Source organism: Marmota flaviventris, chromosome 3 (genome assembly GCF_047511675.1).
Source record: "Marmota flaviventris isolate mMarFla1 chromosome 3, mMarFla1.hap1, whole genome shotgun sequence".
NCBI classification, from domain to species: Eukaryota; Metazoa; Chordata; class Mammalia; order Rodentia; family Sciuridae; genus Marmota; species Marmota flaviventris.
This window is the reverse complement of record NC_092500.1, coordinates 116,912,881-116,932,544: the sequence shown is the minus strand read 5'-3', so window position 1 is coordinate 116,932,544 and position 19,664 is coordinate 116,912,881. Positions and strand designations below refer to the sequence as shown.

Below are 19,664 nucleotides of genomic sequence, written 5' to 3'. Positions count from 1 at the left end.
CCATAGTACACTGTTAACAACATTTCTACCACAAATGCAACAGCATAGGTAATACCAAAAGAACCAGAAAGGGAGGTGTGTTTAGGGGTTTGGGTGTTTGTTTGCAGAACTGGGGATTAAGACCAGGGCCTTACACATGCTACACAAGCACTCTAGCCCTAAACTACATCTCCAGCCCTTTTTAAATTTTATTTTGAGACAGGATCTCATTAAGTTCCCCAAGCTGGCCTGGAACCTGTGATCCTCGTGCTTCAGCCTCCCTAGTAGCTGGGATTACAGGTGTGCACCACCCCAATTGGCAAGTGATGAGTTTTGGATATCGATAACTCTTGTCTTACAATCTTCCCTATGACACATTATTTTCTTAAAGGGATAGGGTAAGTCTTTTTAATACTTAGCCCAAGTTCAAATATAAGATACCTTAATCACCCCAGGGTTACTTTTTCTACAAAACACTCAGACAACTGGAAAGAGAATTAGCCTTCAACAGCCTGATTTGTCTTAGCACTCTGGGTGGCATTATTCACAGAATATTCCTGAAAGCTCATGAATTCTGGCTCCAGATCTGGAAAGAACAGAGCCCAGCAAGTATCACCAGGCCCAAGAGGGCCTCATGCATGAGAGCATCTGGGAACTTACCTGCTCCTCAGGTCTCTTCTGGCTCAGTCTGGGAACTCTTAATGTTAAAACTTTTCACACTATTACTGCTCTCCTCCCTTTAATCTTCCATCCCTGATCTATACACCTCTCCCAGTGTTTCTGCAGATCTTCCCTGTAGTCCCAGGCTGACCTTGGTCCTTGATTTCCACCATTCTCCCTACTCATTAACAACCAAGATTCCGAATCCCACCTCCTGTAGTCAGTAGACTCCTAAATCCACATTAGGCTCTCTGCGTGGTCACCTCTGATAATCTTCATGACAAGACCTAAAGCATTCCCTCAACTACCAACCACAGTGTACTTCAGATGTGTACCTCTCAATGCTTAAGCCTTTAACAAACACAAGCCTGTCGTGTGCCTGCTCTAATGAAGAGAAGACACTATCCACATCAGCTGGAATTTGGTGGAACTTTACCTTCTGTGGACTCTAACACGTAAAAGGATGGAGGTAATGTTTCATCTTCCCAAGCATAAAACAAAAGCTGAATTTGCTTTTGTATAGACTACACATGCTGTTCTTTTCCTCCAGAAGAAGGCACTGCTTTGAACAGCCTTTGAGACTTCCTTCCCCATCTTCCTTTCTCTATCCCCATCCCAAGCTGTTCATTCAAGATCCCACTTCCATGTCTTCTGAGTATCCCCCTTCCCCCAATTCTGGTTTCTATCTTGTCCCTATCATCCTCCAGTGAACCATTCCTAACTGCCCACCACAGGCCCTTCTGGCCTCCAGTCCATATTCCCTAAACACTTTTTATATCATGCCACCCTCTTATTTAAGCACCTTTTCTTGGGCTGCGGGGTATATCTCAGTGGTAGACAGTTTGTCTAGCATGTATGAGGCACTTGTTAATAAAAAAAAAAGCAAAAAAACAAAACATCCTTCTATTAAGGCACTCTATCAAAATCTAAAAGAATATTCCTGTTATGAGGAAATAAATATTGAAGTATTTAGGAATCTAGAGGTACAATATCTAAACTACTCACAAGTGATTCTGGGGGTAAAAATCAACTATGAATTTTAGTGAAAGGCAAACTGGAGTTCCTTGTATAGTTTCACACCTTTCTAATATTACAACAAAAATAAGTAACAACAACAACAAAAAGGTCCAAACCCTCATATCTTAGCATTGAAGTTTGGTAACAAACAGCTCCTTTTTTTAACCACTTCAGCACACTAGTCTGTGATGGTTACACCTCACATGTTGAGTTTTTTGTTTGCTTACATCTTGTTTTTGTCCTCTTTTCACCTAGACTCAGGATTTCCCCTGCTCCTCCCTGCCAGCCCACTTCCTTTACTGCTCCAGAGCCAGTTCCTGACTCACTTCTTCCAGAGGTGCTAAGGAAGGAAAAGAACACTAATCGTCTGCTACCAGCTCTGAGCACTTACGATACATTCTTTCATCTACTTCTAACAACTGTACTAGGCAGGCAACAGCCAGAGATCTAATGAGATCAAGACATTGATCTAAGCCACTAAGTGCAAACAGGAAAGGAAACCCAGGTGGGTTCTGCCATCAACAGTGCTGCCTACAACTCACTGCTTCCTGATGCCTTTCCAGGCCAACTCACCCCAGCCTGTTCACTCATTCAACACTTCCTCATCACTTACTTTGTCCCAGACCCTGTTCTAAATGCTAGGGAGCTGTGGAGAACCGAAGAGATGATGTTCTCTGATTTCATGAAGCTTTCACTTTAGTGGAAGGAAACAAACAAAAGCTGTATTTATCAAACACATTTATAGCACTTACACCATGTCAAGTGTTATGCTAAGCATCTTATAAATGTTAATTCATTTAATGCTCATAAAAAGTTTATGAGTTAGGTATTATTCTTAACAAAGGAGGAAACCAAGGCCAATCTACCATGGTCACATAGGTAGTAAATGGTGAAGCCAAGACTTAAACCCAGGCAGTCTAATCTGGCCTCTCAATAAACATAATTAAATTACATGGCATGCTAATGGGTGTCAGGTGTTTTGGCAAAATGGAAAATAGAAAGCAAGGTAAAGGAAATCTGGAGTACTAGAGGGAAGGGGGCATATTGAGTTTTTTTGTTTTCTGTTTGACATAGGCCTTACTGCATATCCCAGGCTAGCCATCAACTCCTAGGCTCAAGTGATCCTCCTGCCTTAATCTCCCAAATAGCTGGGGCTATTTGTGCATGCCATCACACTTGGCTTTATATTGAGGTTTTATTTTATTTTAATTTTTTTTTTGGGGGGGGGGGGTACTGGCGATTGAACTTAGGGGCACTCAACCACTGAGCCACATCCCCAGCCCTATTTTGTATTTTATTTAACAACAGTGTCTCAGTGAGTTGCCTAGCACCTCACTGTTGCTGAAGCTGGCTTTGCACTTGTGATCCTCCTGTCTTAGCCTCCCAAGCTGCTGGGATTACAGGTGTGTACCACAGTGACCAGCTATGTTGAAGTTTTAAACTGGACAGCATAAGGTTTCATGGAGAAGATAACATGAGCAAAGATAAACAATATCTTAGGGAAGAGTGGTTTTTTAATTAAATTATTTATTCATTCTAATTTGTTATACATGATGGCAGAACGCAACTCATTTCATATTATACATATAGAACACAATTTTTCAAGTCACTGATTGTACACAAAGTATTTTCACACCATTTGTGTCTTCATACACGTACTTAGGGTAATGATGTCTAACTCAATCCACCATCATTCCTACCCTCTGTCCCCCTCTTTCCCCTCCCTCCCCTTTACCCTATCTAAAGTTCCTCCATTCCTCCCATGTTCCCCCTCCCCCATCACCATTATGAGTCAGCATCCTCATATCAAAGAAAACCTTCGACCTTTGGTTTTTTGGGATTGGCTTTCTTCACTTAGCATTATATTATTCAACTTGATTCATTTACTTGCAAATGCCATGATTTTATTCTCTTTTAATGCTGAGTGATATTCCATTGTGTATATATACCACACTTTCCCTGTCCATTCATCTACTGAAGGGCATCTAGGTTGGTTCCATAATTCAGATATTGTAAATTGTGCCGCTATAAATATCGATACGGCTGTATCCCTGTAGTATGCTGTTTTTAAGTCTTTGGGATATAAACTGAGGAGTGTGATAGCTGGGTCAAATGGTGGTTCCATTCCAAGTTTTCTAAGGAATCTCCATACTGCTTTCCAGATTGGCTGCACCAATTTGTAGTCCCACCAGCAATGTATGAGTGTGCCTTTTCCCCCACATCCTCGCCAACACTTATTGTTGTTTGTATTCTTGATAGCTACCATTCTGACTGGAGTGAGATAATTCTTAGTGTAGTTTTGATTTGCATTTCTCTAATTTTAGAGATGTATTTTCATATATTTGTTAATTGATTGTATATCCTGGAAAGAGTGTTTTTGAGAGAAAGAAGGGTCTGTGCAAAGGCCCTGAGGCAAAGGAGTGCCAGCTAGCACTGGAGGAACAGACCAGAGAAGCTTGAACAGAGGGAGTAAGGAGACAGTTACCACTGCCTTTGGGCAGCATAATACTCACACATAGTATCTGATTCTGAGTATCTTCCTGTTGCTCACTAGCTGCTGTTTTATTATTTATCTAGACCTGCTAGGTGAACTCTGAATTCTGAGAACAGAGCCTGTGACCTCTACTCCCTTTCCATGTCTTTGGTACTGTTCATTTGAAGTTGATGTTTTTCCAATCTATCTGCCTTGCCTTGTGGTTTCCATGAACTACAAAGTCCAAGAAGACAAGCAGTCCTGTCAGGGCAACTCTGTCATCCCTGTAAGTACAGTAATGGTAAGCCATCACTTCTATCTGTGTTAAGAAAATAGCATTTACATTCTGTTTCAAAGCATACCTGCCTGATTTTATACTCAAATTTTATCCTCAGTGTACCCCTTTAAACTGGCTAACAGCCAGCATCTATTTGACAAATGACAAAACTGTGAACAGAACCACTACTCCCTGGAGTAATGGTTTTCATACCTGGACTGGGACATCAAGGAATACAGAGGAACTCACACTTTGATTCCCTTTGATGGCCCACCTACCCTCACCCAAGGCCTAGCAGAGGGCCTTATCCAGACTAAAGATGCTGACGACTCCTGATTCTTGGGTGTCAGATGTCCTGGATCACAAGAATGGGCTCTCAAAAAATGTCAGTATGGACTGACATGGTGAAGGGTCCCAAACACATCCACAAAGGCTTAAGACAAAAAGCACTTAACTAATTTAGCTCAATGCCATAAGTCATTCACTTTATGCTGAGAAAAGAGCCTCCCCTTTATTCCTTTCTCACCATGTGCACAATATCCAGATTCATTTGCTACTCAACCACGCTACTCATAAGGAATTAAAGGATATGCATTGAACACTTCCCTATTTCTGGTCTCAGTCTTTTAAAGTACTAGAAAGAAAATCCAAGCGAGGTATGGTGACACATGCCTGTAATCCCAGCAACTCAGGAGGTTGAGGCAGAAAGATCACAAGTTCAAAGCCACCTTCAGCAACTTAGCAAGGCCTTAAGCAACTTAGCAACACCCTGTCTCAAAATAAAAAATAAGTTCTCCATTTGTGTACAATGAATCAAAATGCATTCTGCTATCATGTATATTTAGAACAAATAAAAAACAATAAAAAGGGCTAGGGATGGGGCTGGGGTTGTGGTTCAACCTTGCACGTGGAAGTCACTGGATTCCATCCTTAGCACCACATAAAAATAAAAAAATAAAGGTATTGTGTCCAACTGCAACTAAAACAAAAAAGGGGGGTGGTGAGGGATATAGCTCAGTGTTTAAGTGCCTCTGGGTTCAATCCCCAGTACCCTGCCCCGCAAAATCTATTTTAGCCCCAAATGAGAAATTGAAATTGTTTTTAATTTTTTTTTAGTTGTTGATAGACCTTTATTTTATTTATTTATATGTAGTGTTGAGAATCGAACCCAGTGCCTCACACACGCCAGGCAAGTGTGCTACCGCTGAGCCCCAGCCCCAGCCCCCAAGTCAGTAATTGTAGGATGCCTTTCTCTGTAATTTAAGATTGCATCAAAACAGGTATCCCCCAAAATAAACTTTACCTGTAACCCCAAACAGGTGGGAAGCATACTGTCCCTGTCACCTCCTGTCCAATGCACCTGGAGGCTAAGAAAACAAAGGCAACTGGTACAGTGACATGCTCAGAGAGACGTCTACAACAACTCATATGCTGACAGATGTCTGGAAGCATCTAAAGCATCAGTTATCTCTAAGGTTTTCTCCAGAATCAAGTCCATGTGGGAAACAAGGCCAACTTTACCAAGTGGGTTGGGAGGCACCTAACCTGAAACTTCAGCTCTATCTGGGGATCTTCCCTCTCTTTATTTCCTCTATCTAATCAGTGTTCTCTTCCAAAATGTCTCTGGCACCAGGTCCCTTCCTCTCTATTTCTACTGCCAACATCTAGTTCCTTGTCATGTCACATCTGAATTATTATCATTTGCTCTGGGGTAGGCAAACTCTACCCAATGGAAAATCTAACCTCTAAACAGAAAATGGTTTTTACATTTTAAGTTGGGGGGAGGGGGTTCAAAAGACTATCTCATGTCATGGGAAAAGTATATGGAATTAAAATTTCTGGCTAACGAGGTGGTGGCAAGATAGTAGACTAGAAGGAAGGAGTATTTCTTGTAGCTCAGCAACTAAGGATTCAAGCAGTGGGACTACTGCTTCTCTGCAAGGTGGGTGAAAGAGGGATTTACTAAAACTCAATACTGGATGGCCAGAGTGCCTTAGAGACTTAAATTTGGAGGGTACTTTAAATAAGGATAAGGGACAAAAATTGAGCTGGGCTACTGGTGGGAGCAGTGGAACTGGCACACAAGGACAGAAAAAGTTGAGAAGTACTACTGACAGTTCTAGTGTGGAAAGTCCTGAGATCAGAGGGGCAGCCTGCCCTAGGCAGATCCAGAGGCTACTAGGCACAAATTTCTGAGGCCATAAACAAAAGCCATCCTCATTAATTTCCACATTATCTGTGGCCATTTTCATACTACAACCACGGAGCTGAAAAGCTACATCAGACTACATTCAAAGGCTACATTCAGCTCATTCAGCACATTTACTTTCCTGATCCTTTACAAAAAAGTTTGCCAACCCCTTCCATAGGGAGCTTGCTAACATTCATCTCTCCTGCCTGGTTAACTGACCTAAGAAATTACTTTCGTGCTACTGTTCTGAGTTCTAACTCCAATGAACTCCCCACTGCCTGAAAACTGCCCAGGCATACATGAGACCTAGGAAATAAACTTCACTTTCAACAACAACAACAAAAAAGCCCAGAAGGAATGCCTCTGTTCATGCTATTCTCTGTCCTTTAGAAAAAGTTTTTCACTTTCGACTGCTAAGCTTGTCATTAACCTATCTTTCAAGACTTTGGGAACATTTCCTGGCTCTCTCTCCTTTGCTCCCATAGCACCCTATACTTACCCTTATCATAGCTCTTACCACACTGAACTGAAATCATCTATTTGTGTGTCTGTCTCCCCAGCTACAGTAAGATTCCACACAGCAAAAAGGAACGCATCTTACTCATCTCCCAGCACCAAGAGAGAACCTGGCACAGCAGTTCATAAATACAGCCAGGCTGCCTCCTCACTGCCCCCGAATACAATGGGCTTACTCTCAACCCTAAGCTTTTGTTTTACCAGCACCCCCTCTTCTTACCTAGACAGTTCTACCAATGACCTGGGTGGGACACGGTTCAAATTAATCTTCTATGTAAGCCCAAGGCAGTCAGTGTGGACCAAGGATCAAACCCCAGGCTCTCCCATTCATGTGCTAAGTGGACAAGATGCTGGTTATCTCTGGGTCCACACCTATAAGTACAGATGGCACAGGACTGACAATGCATGTAAAGCACCTAAACCAGTGCTTGGCATATAACAAGTTTTCAAAAGGGAATAGTTACCATCCTTACACACTTCCCCAACTGTATAAGTCATTTTGTGTTTCATCACTTTTCTTCCTCTTACCTGTTGTATTAGTATTGTATCTTCTGAAGCAGGAACAAAATCATACACTCCTACAAACCTACCCCAGCCCTAATACACAGTACACTGCAGCACATGGAGAGCCTAACAAATAAAAAAATAATAATAATGAATAAATTATCCCAAGAAATCTAAAGGACTGCTAATAAGAAAAACAATGCAGAGCACCAGAGGATGAGGCAGATAGTAAGGAGACAGAGAAAAAGAGTGGGAAGGTAATTAGAAAGGTGAAGGCAGAGGAGTCAATCTTGGATGGGGCTGTCCAAGACACAGGCCAGTGAGTGAGGAAAGTTCTCCCTCTTGGAGCTGGTTCTGTTCACTCTTAACTATGGCTTTGTTTTACTTATTTATTATTATGTGGTGCTAAGGCTCAAACTCACACGTGATAGACAAGTGCACTGAGCTACAGCCCCAGCCCCTCACTCTTAACTATGCAAATGCTGCAAAGAAGACTGCTTTGGCTCACTGTACAGCCCAAATCCACATGTGCTCCCCAAGACTGTTCCCTGGAAGAGACGAAAACCAAAGCCCCAGTATTCCATTCCAAGATTCAGAAGCATGGTCAATAATGGTACTACCAACACTTATGATGCTCATGTGCCTAGTTGAATTGTACATGTTTATAACCATAGAAGGTAAACAGGACTGTTAGGTCATCCATTGTATCAATGAAGAAACTGAAGCCCAGAGAGGTTAAGGGAATGCAACTGAGGTCACACAATCCAATAAATGATATACTACAATATAGTCTGGTTGCAGAGTTCATACTTTTAACCACTACAGAACCTGATGTTCTTAATCTGAGTTAGCGCCACCATTTACCAGCTGAGGTCTCAGGCAAATCACCTAAACTCACTTGAGCCTCATGTTTCTCAACCTGATAAGTGGGTATCAAATTGTTACCTGCTTAAGCTTCTTGTCAGGATTGAGAGACCCATATAATAAAGTGCATTTCTTTTTTTTTTTTTTTTGGTACCAGGGATTGAATCCAGAAGTGCTTTAATATAGAGTCACATCCCCAGCCCTTTCGGTTCTTATTTTGAGACAGAGTCTCACTAAATTGCTTAGGGCCTTGCTAAATTGCTGGGCTAGGCTTGAACTCATGATTCTCCTGCCTCAGCCTCCCAATTTGCTGGCATTACAGGCATGAGCCAGTGTGCCTGGCAAAAACTGCATTTCTAGAGTAGACTCCAAATAGATTAGTTCACTTTCCTTTCCCATAGCCTAATGTAAGGTGAGGTTTTTAGCCAAATTCCTTGACCTCCTTTACTGTCAGGAACCCATTTATATGCCACTCTGGATTTTCCTGCCTATACCTATGCACAAGCATTTGACCTCATTAAAGCCTGCAAAGAGTCTAGAGACAAGCATGAAAGGCAAGCAACTGCACATGGAGCTGTGTGCGGAAGTACAGTTGCAGGTGGTGCAGACAACTACTGGCATGCAAATAAATACTACATGAGCAAAGGCTGGGCCACTCAGGTCCTACCAACACACACCCTGACAGCCCGTGACACAACATAGTTCTTTCTGGCACACCTACAAGTCCAAACGATAGGCCTAGGAAGCTGCAAGGGCAGAGTCCAGTAGCATCTGTGTCTCTTGTATGTGTTATAGGTGGACAAAGAGGGGGAGGCACATTAAAAACAATAAGCAGCCATTTCCACCAGTGATAGAAGATCAGACGCCTAAAAAATAAAAACAAAATAAAACATATATACAAAAATAAAACATTTTATTCCTAGAGAGAAATTATGCTGCAAAATCCCTTTACTGTGGGCTGGGGTTGTAGTTCAGTGGTTGAGCACTTGCCTCGCATGTGTGAGGCACTGGGTTCGATCCTCAGCACCACATAATAAATAAATAAATAAATAAAACAAAAATATTGTGTCCATCTACAATTAAAAAAAATATTTAAAAAAAAATTTTTTTAATTCCTTTACTGTGAAAAATTCCATTTACAAACAAGTAGTAGAGCTACCTTTCCATACATTGGCTTTAAGTTAAAGAACCCTCTCTGGGATCATTGGTTATGGATGGAAAGAACTTTTATTAGCATGTGGAAGTGTCCTCAATGTGATTACAAACTGTATCAACTGAATTAATACAGCAGGGAGCAGGGGTCAGAAGATATTTAACTCATTTCCAGGTGATATGCCTAATTTCTATTTGAATGAACCTGATCAAAGTGATCCAAAGGTCTTAGAAAATAAAAGAGGAGAACAAAAGCAAAACTGGGTCTCACTAAGCATAGCCAGCAGTAAGAGGTCCTAGTCCTTTTTCTACATTACATCAGCTTCCAAATATAATCCATTTGAAAGAATAGGACAAGAGATGGAGAAATGCCACCAATGTCACCACAAGGATACAACCAGTCTCAGAGGTTAGAATAGGCCCAGTAATGTAGTTCTAGAGTTAGAAAGATGATATTGAGGTAATATGGTCAATCTAATCCCCAAAGCTAAAATGAAGTGCCTCCACACCCAGCATTGTTCCACCACTGTCAGAACACCTGGGAAAGTCACAGGTTGGCCGCACACTCTTCTAGGAAGGGCTGCCCTGTACTGAAGCAACTGTACCTCATATTGGCAAGCAATGGCTCAGCAAGGATAAGAGTACCAAGCCCAAAAGATCTGCAGTGCTGATGGGCTCAAGGGAGACTGTGGTAAGGCTAGATAGCCCCAGCCAATTCTGCAATCAACATGCAGGTCTGGGTTTCAGGGAAGAGCTTCAAAACAATCTTCTGTTTGCAAAATACAAACACATCAGAAACAACAGGGGTGGGGGGGTGGGGGTGTAAATTATGGAAATTCTCAATTATATGCATAAGAGATAAACAAAACTGAATCAAGAAGAATACTGTGCTAATTAGCATAAACTTTCTCACTATTCAATATTCAGGGTTCCCTACCCAGTTAAGTCACTTGTCACAACAAACTATGGTGTACTGCATTTGTGTCTGTGCCGCTAGAAATATGATAACCTCTTGCAGGCAAAAAACATTTTATTATATGCCACTTGCCTTATATATAAGGAGCTCGGGCTGGGGTTGTGGCTCAGTGGTAGAGTGCTTGCCTTGCATGCATGAGGCACTGGGTTTGATCCCCAGCATCACATTAAAAAAAAAAAAAAAAAACTAAATAAACAAAATAAAGGTATTATGTCCATCTACAACTAAAAATAAAAAGAGAAAACCTTATATATAAGGGGCTCAATAAACCTGCATTGAGAGAAAGTCCCAGTACATAACTTCCTAAAGGTCTTAAGTTCTAAATGCCCTTTGCTCCCTGGCTCCATGATGGGCTTCCTGGTGCCCCACCCTCCCGACTGGGGCTAGACACACACTGTTCAGTAAATCCTGAGGGCGGCTGATTCAATTTTCTCCTGCCTCATACTGTCTTTTTCCTCCCCATCCTTTTTTCTTTCACCCCTCAACATTTCATCTAATAGTGAAGTGATTAAATTTGGATGATTTAATCACCTTACTATAAGAGGATTTGGAGTTATCTGGTCTATTAAATTTACTGAATATATGGCCCTTAATCTCTCTGGAAGTCTCCCTATTGTAAAATAGGGGTGATAGCACCTAACTGAACACTAGAAATAATGTGGACATATAAAGTACTTGGCCCAGTGTCTGGACCATCATAATACTCAGTAAATAATAACTTTTATGGCTATTCTTATATAAGTGTCCCTTAGACCCCTGTCTAAAGGTATTTAAAATACCAAAGGAAGAAGGTTGATTTTTTTCCCACCAGACTTCTGCAAGGCTGGTTTGGGGAACAGCCTATCTGTTTTGGAAACAAACTGACACAAATTCATGTCACTAGTTAAAATACTTCCTTTTTCCTTTTTCAAAGGGAAATAAATGACTGACCAGCCATGGCCAAACTGGGTAAAAGGTTCTATTTCAAAAGTTCATTTGCCAATTAATTATAAATAGTGGTAGGTTCCCTGGACTGACTCATTAAAAAAAAAAAAAATCCATAAAGTAATTGAGCTAAAGCAAATAGGATTTGTTTGAGTTCAAAATCTTGGGAATCAGAAACCTACACCAGGCAAAAAAGTAGAGGAAGAGGAAGATTCCTTCAACATTTCTGGAAGCAAGGCTAGGCTCAACACTTTATGAATCTCATAGCACAGTCAGTCCCAGGTACCCTTATATTGTCCTAAGAGCCCCTTCTGGGAAGTGCACCTGGGCCTATGTCCTCCTCCAAATACTTCAGAATTACTCCTGACTGTCCCGGGAAATATGCCAGGAACATTTAAAGGAATCTGAAGTTAACCAACATCTATGTCTTTGGTAGCTTTTCAGAATGAAGAGGCGGAAGATGTAAAGAGGGCTCTGAAAAGAGCAAAGAATGACACCAGGATAGAAAGAGCCCTGAGAGAGTCTGTCCAACCCTGTGAGAGCACAACTTCAGAGTCAAATACCTGAGTCAGAATTTTGAGTCCACCACCTTCTATAACTCTCTGTGCCTCAACTTTCTTATATATGAAACTGGAACAGCACCTACCCTCTGAGGACTAAGTGCGTCAGGACACATAAGCACTCAGAACAGGACCGTATGCAGACAACTATTTCCAGTCTGTCCACTGCTGCTGTTGATCACAACTGCCATTAGCTTAGGGAAGCTGCTCTGACAACCTTTCTCCCTTTCCCATTCACAAACCCAACAATCCTCAATGATCAGAAGCTTTAGAGGAAGAGTCAGGAGAAGAGCAGGGAAACATGGAGGAATATTAACCTTGGTGAGTTGGCTTTTTGTAGGCCAGGGACAGCCAATGGTAAGGAACTCTGGGCTACAGGTGTTGGGAGTACTCTTGTTCTTCCTAAGCCTCTCCCCAGAGTTGGAAAGACATGGAGAGAGGTTGGAACCAATCAAAGTTTCACTTTGTCTTTGTATATTTATTTTAAAGCAGTAAGGAAAAGCCAGTAGAAGCTACCAGGTAACCACTCAGCTGTACTCTCTCTCTCTTCCCAGAGTTAACCAGGTCCAATCCTTCACTGAATATACAATTAAATAGACACCTGCAGAGCCACCCAATGCAGAAAGACTCCTCTGCTAGACATCAGTCACACACCACACAAATTCACTCCTGTCTCAGCCACAGAGCTAGGCACTACAGAGCAGTGCAGGGTTTGACAGACACTAAAAAGGCTTGGTTGTTCTTGCCAAGGATCTTACTACTCAGCAGAGGCTCCTATCCTTCCTCTTCCACCAAGGAACAATCCCATAGTCCTACTTCTCTATTCTTTAATCCTTTTTTAAAAAGTTGTGGCAATGTCTCCTCTGTGCAACTCCATCTTGCCAATGACAAAAAAATCAATGAATTGAATGGTTTTGGGAGATTGTTTCCTTGTTCTCCCTTCCAGCTTTTGGATAATGGTTCCTGTGTATCTAAAGATAACCAAAGACTACCCCCCAAGCAAACAGCCATGTACAACTGAATTCCACAAGGGAAGGGATATTGTTCTGCCCACTCGTATATCCAAGCACCCAAGAGGTGTCTGACACATACCTTCACCCCATCCAACTCCACAGGATCAGAGTGGAATTCTGAAAAGTGGAACAAAAGACGACAGAGGGGTGACTGGAAGAAAGGGGAAGTCCACAAAGAGTTTAGGGAAATTTCCAAAAAAACATTCCCTTCATTCCCACAATGTGCTGCATTATTTGTAGAAGTTAAAAGACCAAAAGGCATCAGATTTTCAACTCTGTCATCTATACTTACTGCACAGACTTTAGGAGAAGTGCTACACCTCCAGTTTTACAATTTCAAACAGCAGCTTACGTTAAAAAAAGCGTGGACACTATAGATGGCCTCTGGGTTGAAACATCACTAATGTCCTCTGTCTACTTCAGTTCTCTCTGGCCCTAATTTTCCCATCTGCTTCTATTAAATACTTCACACTCTCCAAATAGAGATGATTTTTCAGCTCTGACTTTTTTTTTTTTTTTAAAGTAATGACCATTCACCTGGATAGAGGACTATTTCTGGCAAAGGAAAAAAAAAACAAAAACAAAAGTGTAAAAACTGTACTGCAAAGAAAAATAATGATCCAGTCCACCCACAGACATCAGACCCAGGAAGGGTAAGCATCAACAGGAGTTAGGAACTCTGAGAACTGCTCATTAGTTACCACTAAAGCATGAAGTTGAGCAGACACACTTCGGAATCAGAAAGTCTAGGTATGAGCCCGAGCCTTGCTCTTGGTCAAGGGTCTCATTTTCACTCCCTTGTTCTGGGATCTCACCAAACACATCTTTGTCATCTGTAAATTAGGTGATGTACACAAAGCCTAGCACAGGTTCCTGAAGATACACACTCAATAAATGTTGATTATTCTTAGCTATCTAATGATCATAAAAGCATAACAGTATGGTCTCTTATTTAAGTCTTTCAATGCCCCCCCCAAAAAAGGTGTGGATGTGTGAATATGTGTATTTTCCTCCAAAGGTATCAATGAACCAAATACACACTGGTGTCCTGGTATTTAAATTTAAATGCCATTCTCTCCATCTACATTTCACTTAAAATTGAAAAAAGTAATAAACCTTTTAAAAAGAAACTAAAAAACAGGGCTGAAGTTGTAGCTCCGTGGTATAACACTTGCCTAGAAGTGTGAGGCACAGGGTTCCATCCTCGGCACCACAAATAAATAAATAAATAATATAAGAAGGAAAATCCAAGTCAAGTTCTAGTTCAAGGTCCAATTCACTTGCAACTTAGAATGTAACATGTCACCTTCATTTCTTCATCTATAAAAAGGGAATAATATACTGTTCTAAGCTCTGATGACCTCAGTGACAAATAAAACTCAATGAGATAAGAGGTGATGAAAAAGATTTCACTTAAGAGAAAAAAGCAGTAAATCCAGAGCGTGATTAATATTCAAATGCCATGCCCAATATTATAAATCAATGATGGTTCTTACATTTCAATAACATTAGGTCTGATAACCTTTTAATCTGTTCACATGAGCCTGCTATAAGCAGGAGGAGCTAAACAGCTGCTCCTTGCAGAGCTCAGCTCAGAAATAGAGTCCATGAAAGCAGAAGAAGAGTCTACCCCTGCCTACCGGTCCAGCTTCTAGTATCCTGTGCCACTTCTCAGATGCCAGCTCCAAAAGAAATTGGAAACTGGTTTTGATTCCATGTGGACATATTAAGCCAACATTAACCAAAACACTCACCTGTGACACTACTAAAATGACCCAAAAAGAGTCAATTCTGGCATTTATTCTTTTGCACTGAGTAGTATTAAGACCTCTTCTAGGGCATGCACCATCCTTTCTTTAAAAACGCAACATATGGGGCTGGGGATGTGGCTCAAGCGGTAGCGCGCTCGCCTGGCATGCGTGAGGCCTGGGTTCGATCCTCAGCACCACATACAAACAAAGATGTTATGTCTGCTGAGAACTAAAAAAATAAATATTAAAAAAAATTAAAAAATAAATAAATAAATAAAAATAAAAATAAAAACGCAACATATAAACCAGGAGGAAGACCTCAATTTTTCCTTGTTTGATTTTTACTTCTAGGTCCAGAGGTGTGTTTCATTTAAAAGCCTACTATTAAAATACCATGAGAACTGGAGATTAGCATAGGAAGGGGGAGGTGGTATTCTTTCTAATTTACTAAGGAAGCAGACAATCAGAGCTGCATCCAGACAGAGCACCTTGGCACACACCTGTAAGCAGCTCAGGAGGCTGAGGCAGTAGGATGGTGAGTTCAAAGCCAAGCTCAGCAACATTGAGCTGCTAATCAACTCAATGAAACCCTCTCTCTAAATTAAACACAAAATAGGGCTGGAAATGTGGCTCAATGGTTGAGTGCCCCTGAGTTCAATGCCTGATACCAAAACAACAATAACAACAACAAAAAACTGCATCCAATTTTATCATCCCCACAGCAGGTCTCCCAAAACAAAGGAGGAAAGGAAAAATTCACTTATCATTACTGAATATCTACTATATGCCAGGTGAGCAGTATGCTAAGTATTTTTCCCTACCTTATTTCCAAAGGTGGTTTTCTCCCTCACATCTAAAAACACGAATATATCTTCTCAGATCGGGGAAAAATTTCTACCTGGTGGTAAAGTTTTAAGACATTTCAAAATATTAGGACTGTAAAACACAAAAAGGAGCTTTGGCTGAGGAACCAGGTCCAAGTTCTAAAAGATTCTTTCTTTCTAAGAGAAACACTCAAACATCTTTCTTATAATACTGAAATTAACTCATGCTATTTAATACACTATCCAAAAAATTTTAAAAACTTTTATAACCTGGAGAACAAGAAAACTCACTGTTAGATTAAAATAACCTGGCCAATTTTCTCACCTGAGTACATGCGACAATCAACTGTGGAATTTATAATATCCTCTTAAAGGCCCTTTAGAGATGTGCTCACAGGAAAAGGTGACCACAACAACGAACCCACATCTGTGTGGCCAGGTAATGAGAAGATGACACCTTCTTGCTGGCAATAGCAATTTGTAATAAGATGTCTTTCTTACCATAAAATCTAACTCACTCTCACTCCTGGGGTACAAGCCTAAATGATTGTCTATGTAGCAAACTGTCAAATGGAACCAAATTCACACTGGTGTCCTGGTATTTAAATTTAAATGCCATTCTCTCCATCTACATCTCACTTAAAATTGAAAAAAGTAAAAACACTTTTAAAAGAAACTAAAAAACAGGACTGAAGTTGTAGCTCCTCAGCCTCACATAAAAATAAACACATAAATAAAGGTATTATGTCCATCTACAACTAAAAAAAAATTTTTAAAAAGAATAAAAAATATCATCCACAATTCACCTTCATTTCTCGCATTAACCCATTTCATGTAAACCATAATTAATGTCTGCCTTAAACACCAACATTAAAAGAACATAAATGTGGCACACCCCTGTAATTCCAGTGGCTCAGGAGGCTGAGACAGGAGGATCACGGGTTCAAAGCCAGCCTCAGCAACATCGAGGTGCCAAGCAACTCAATGAGACCCTGTCTCTAAATAAAATACAAAATAGGGCTGGGGATGTGGCTCAGTGGTTGAATGTCCCTGAGTTCAATCCCTAGTACCCGCCCAGAGGTGAAAAAAAAAAAAAAAAAAAAAACAGAACATAAATGTGATTTGTATTCTTGGAAATTATTTCTCTGCATTCAGACTCCGGAGAAAAATTAGCCAAGATATTAGCCCATGACCCCTAATAGGATGAAGTACCGAGGTCATACCTGGGGGGCCTAAAGGACCCCTTCTTCCTAACAAACTATTATGAAAGGGCTGGATGATGCCATCCACGCTGAGCTGAGATGCCAGAAACCTGCAAGTGGGTACAAGCCTAAATGATTGTCTATGTAGCAAACAGAAAGTCACATCTGGCTTTCTGTTAACACCTGGCAAGCCCCAGATCTGTGTAGGGCTCCTCAAGGTGATTTTTAAACTAGGAATTTCCAGTGTGCCATGGAGACCCCCAATAGTGTTAACCACTTTCTAAGGCAGTTAAGGAAGGGAGGGCAGCCCTTAGATAACAGGCCTAAGTGGCTGCCATCACCCCATTCAGTCCACCATGAATAGAAAATTTGTGTTCACTCATGGACACCTGCCATAACGACCTCAGCAACCCACACACAGTGAATGCCAGACTCCAAACAAGGTATACCCAGAGAGGATTTTACCCTTGGAGGCTGGGAATCTCCTCAGAAGCCGCAGGGAGGTTCGCAGCCCCTTCCCAAACCTCTGGACCCTGCTTAAGATGAATGATCTTTATCCCCGCAGCCCCTTGCCAAAAGTCTCCCCCAGCACATCAAATCCAAAGCACTCTCCCCAATACTCCCACAACAAGCGGGAAGCCTCCCATGCCTTCCCCCACTGCCCGCCTGACCTGGAACCGTGCGACCTACACAATCGAACTTGACCTAACATCCGACTCCCGGAGGTCAAAGACAGAGGCCAGGAAGGGCAGGACACGCGAGGAGGGGGTTTCCTCGCAGGCGTTGCCACCCCACGAGTAAAAGGGCTGGAAAGGGACGCCAGAAGGAGGCGCCAAGAGCCACCCCCGGGCTGCAGCCCTACGGGCGGCCCAGGAGGGAGGTCTTTGGCCACATGTCCGATCGCAGTAGTCATTCGCGCCAGAGTCGCCCGCCACGGCGAGCCCGGGGCCCCGGAAACCCCGAGCTCGGAGCGCAGATGGGATGCGGCTCCCTGAGACCGTTGAAACCGGTCGAGGACTCCAAGCCCCGTCCTCACCTCCGCCTCATGTTGCTGTGTCCCCCGGCGCCGGCGTCCTTGTGGCCGGCTGGGCCGCCCAGCCCTCTCCGGGACCCGCAGCTCCGCAACCCTGAGCGCCGGCCCGCAGCTTGCAGCGCGGGCAGCAGCTGCAGCGGCAGCAGCAGGAGCAGCGGCGCCGCCGCCGGTGACTGGGTCTGGGCGGGCACATGGGAGGGCGGGGGCTGCGGCCCTCCAGAACCAACCACAGGACCCCAGCCCTGGGGGCGAGAGTGCTCAGTGAGTCTCTGCAGCTGGCACGGAATTCGGTCTTCAAGACTCTGTGGCTATCTCCAAACTAAGGCTTTACCAGGATCTCATGGATTATATACAAAAGGTAAAGGAGTGGAGCTGTTACCACTCCTTCCTCCTGTTTACCCCCTTCACGGTCCATATGGTACATTCCTCAAAGGCCTTTAGGGAGGGAGAGAAGGAAGAGGTGATTGGCTGGGAATCTTGGAAGGGGGCGAGAAGCCACACAAAATGACCAATGGAAAAACAAGAGGGGCAGATCAAAGCCTGCCAGATGGAGAGAAGAGAGGATGCATTTTAAAGGGGACTTGTTTGTTGCTCAGTAGCTGCTATGAAACCAAACTAGATTTTTTTTTTTCCTTTACCTATCCAGAGGTGAAACAAAGAAAGTAATAGAACTTCAATTTGAAGGAAGAAAGAGATGAAATGAATATAAGAGAGAACTGAATCAAATATATTTATATGACTTTGAGTAGTTGAGTAAGTTCAATTCTTGGCCTCAGTTTCCTCATCTAGTCCAATGAGGATGTTGTACCACAGTTGATCTCTGATGTTTTGTGATCCTATCATCCTTGGCACAGGATTTGTTTTTTTTTTTTTTTTTAAATTTTTTATTGTTGGCTGTTCAAAACATTACATAGTTCTTGATATATCATATTTCACACTTTGATTCAAGTGGGTTATGAGCTCCCATTTTTACCCCATATACAGATTGCAGAATTACATCAGTTACACATCCATTGATTTACATATTGCCATACTAGTGTCTGTTGTGTTCTGCTGCCTTTCCTATCCTCTACTATCCCCCCTCCCCTCCCCTCCCCTCCCCTCTTCTCTCTCTGCCCCCTCTACTGACATTCATTTGTCCCCCTTGTATTATTTTCCCCTTTCCCCTCACTTCCTCTTGTATGTACTTTTGTATAACTCTGATGGCACAGGATTTGTAATGTCTACAATTTCAGGCATGCTTCATCATGTTTAAAGAACTTTGGTTGAAAGTAGGTAGACTTTCTGACAACAAATCCTTTATAGAGACACAAGATCAACCCCATTTTTTGTAAAGACAAATTTAGTATTCTTTCTGGGACCCTCATCTCTTAAAGAAAATCATTCTTATTATGGATACACAGACACTTCCCAATATCTTATTTTCTGCTCTTCAAGAGTCAACTCTTCTTCTTCCTTCTCTCTTCCTCATAATCAGAGGAAGCTTCAATTAATAATTGTTTTTGTCTGTTGAGCTGTCCAAAATTCCTGCCTTCAGCAACAAATTCCACCAATCAGTACTCATCAGGGTTGCTAAAGTGTGTCCCTATCTGAAGTCCATAACACACCACTCAACTATGCATGGCCAATAGTGCTTTCCGTCACATTGCATGTCAAATTCAAGACTGCAAAAATTATTTGGTGGCCTACTCTATTTTAGAGCTTTACACAGAGCAGCTAGGCCTACATTTTGCCTGCCACACTTTGGA

General features: G+C 42.1%; 1 protein-coding gene across 10 annotated transcripts in view; it reads right to left on the bottom strand.

Moving 5' to 3' along the window:
- The window catches only part of Mical3 (microtubule associated monooxygenase, calponin and LIM domain containing 3), a 203,541-nt gene extending 185,460 nt beyond the window's left edge, over positions 1-18,081 (bottom strand). For all 10 annotated transcript variants that reach the window (XM_071610264.1, XM_071610263.1, XM_071610266.1 and 7 more), the window contains exon 1: positions 17,920-18,081. The gene's annotated coding sequence lies outside the window, so the exon portion shown is untranslated. The remainder of the gene's footprint in view (positions 1-17,919) is intronic.
- Positions 18,082-19,664: the final 1,583 nt, after the last annotated feature.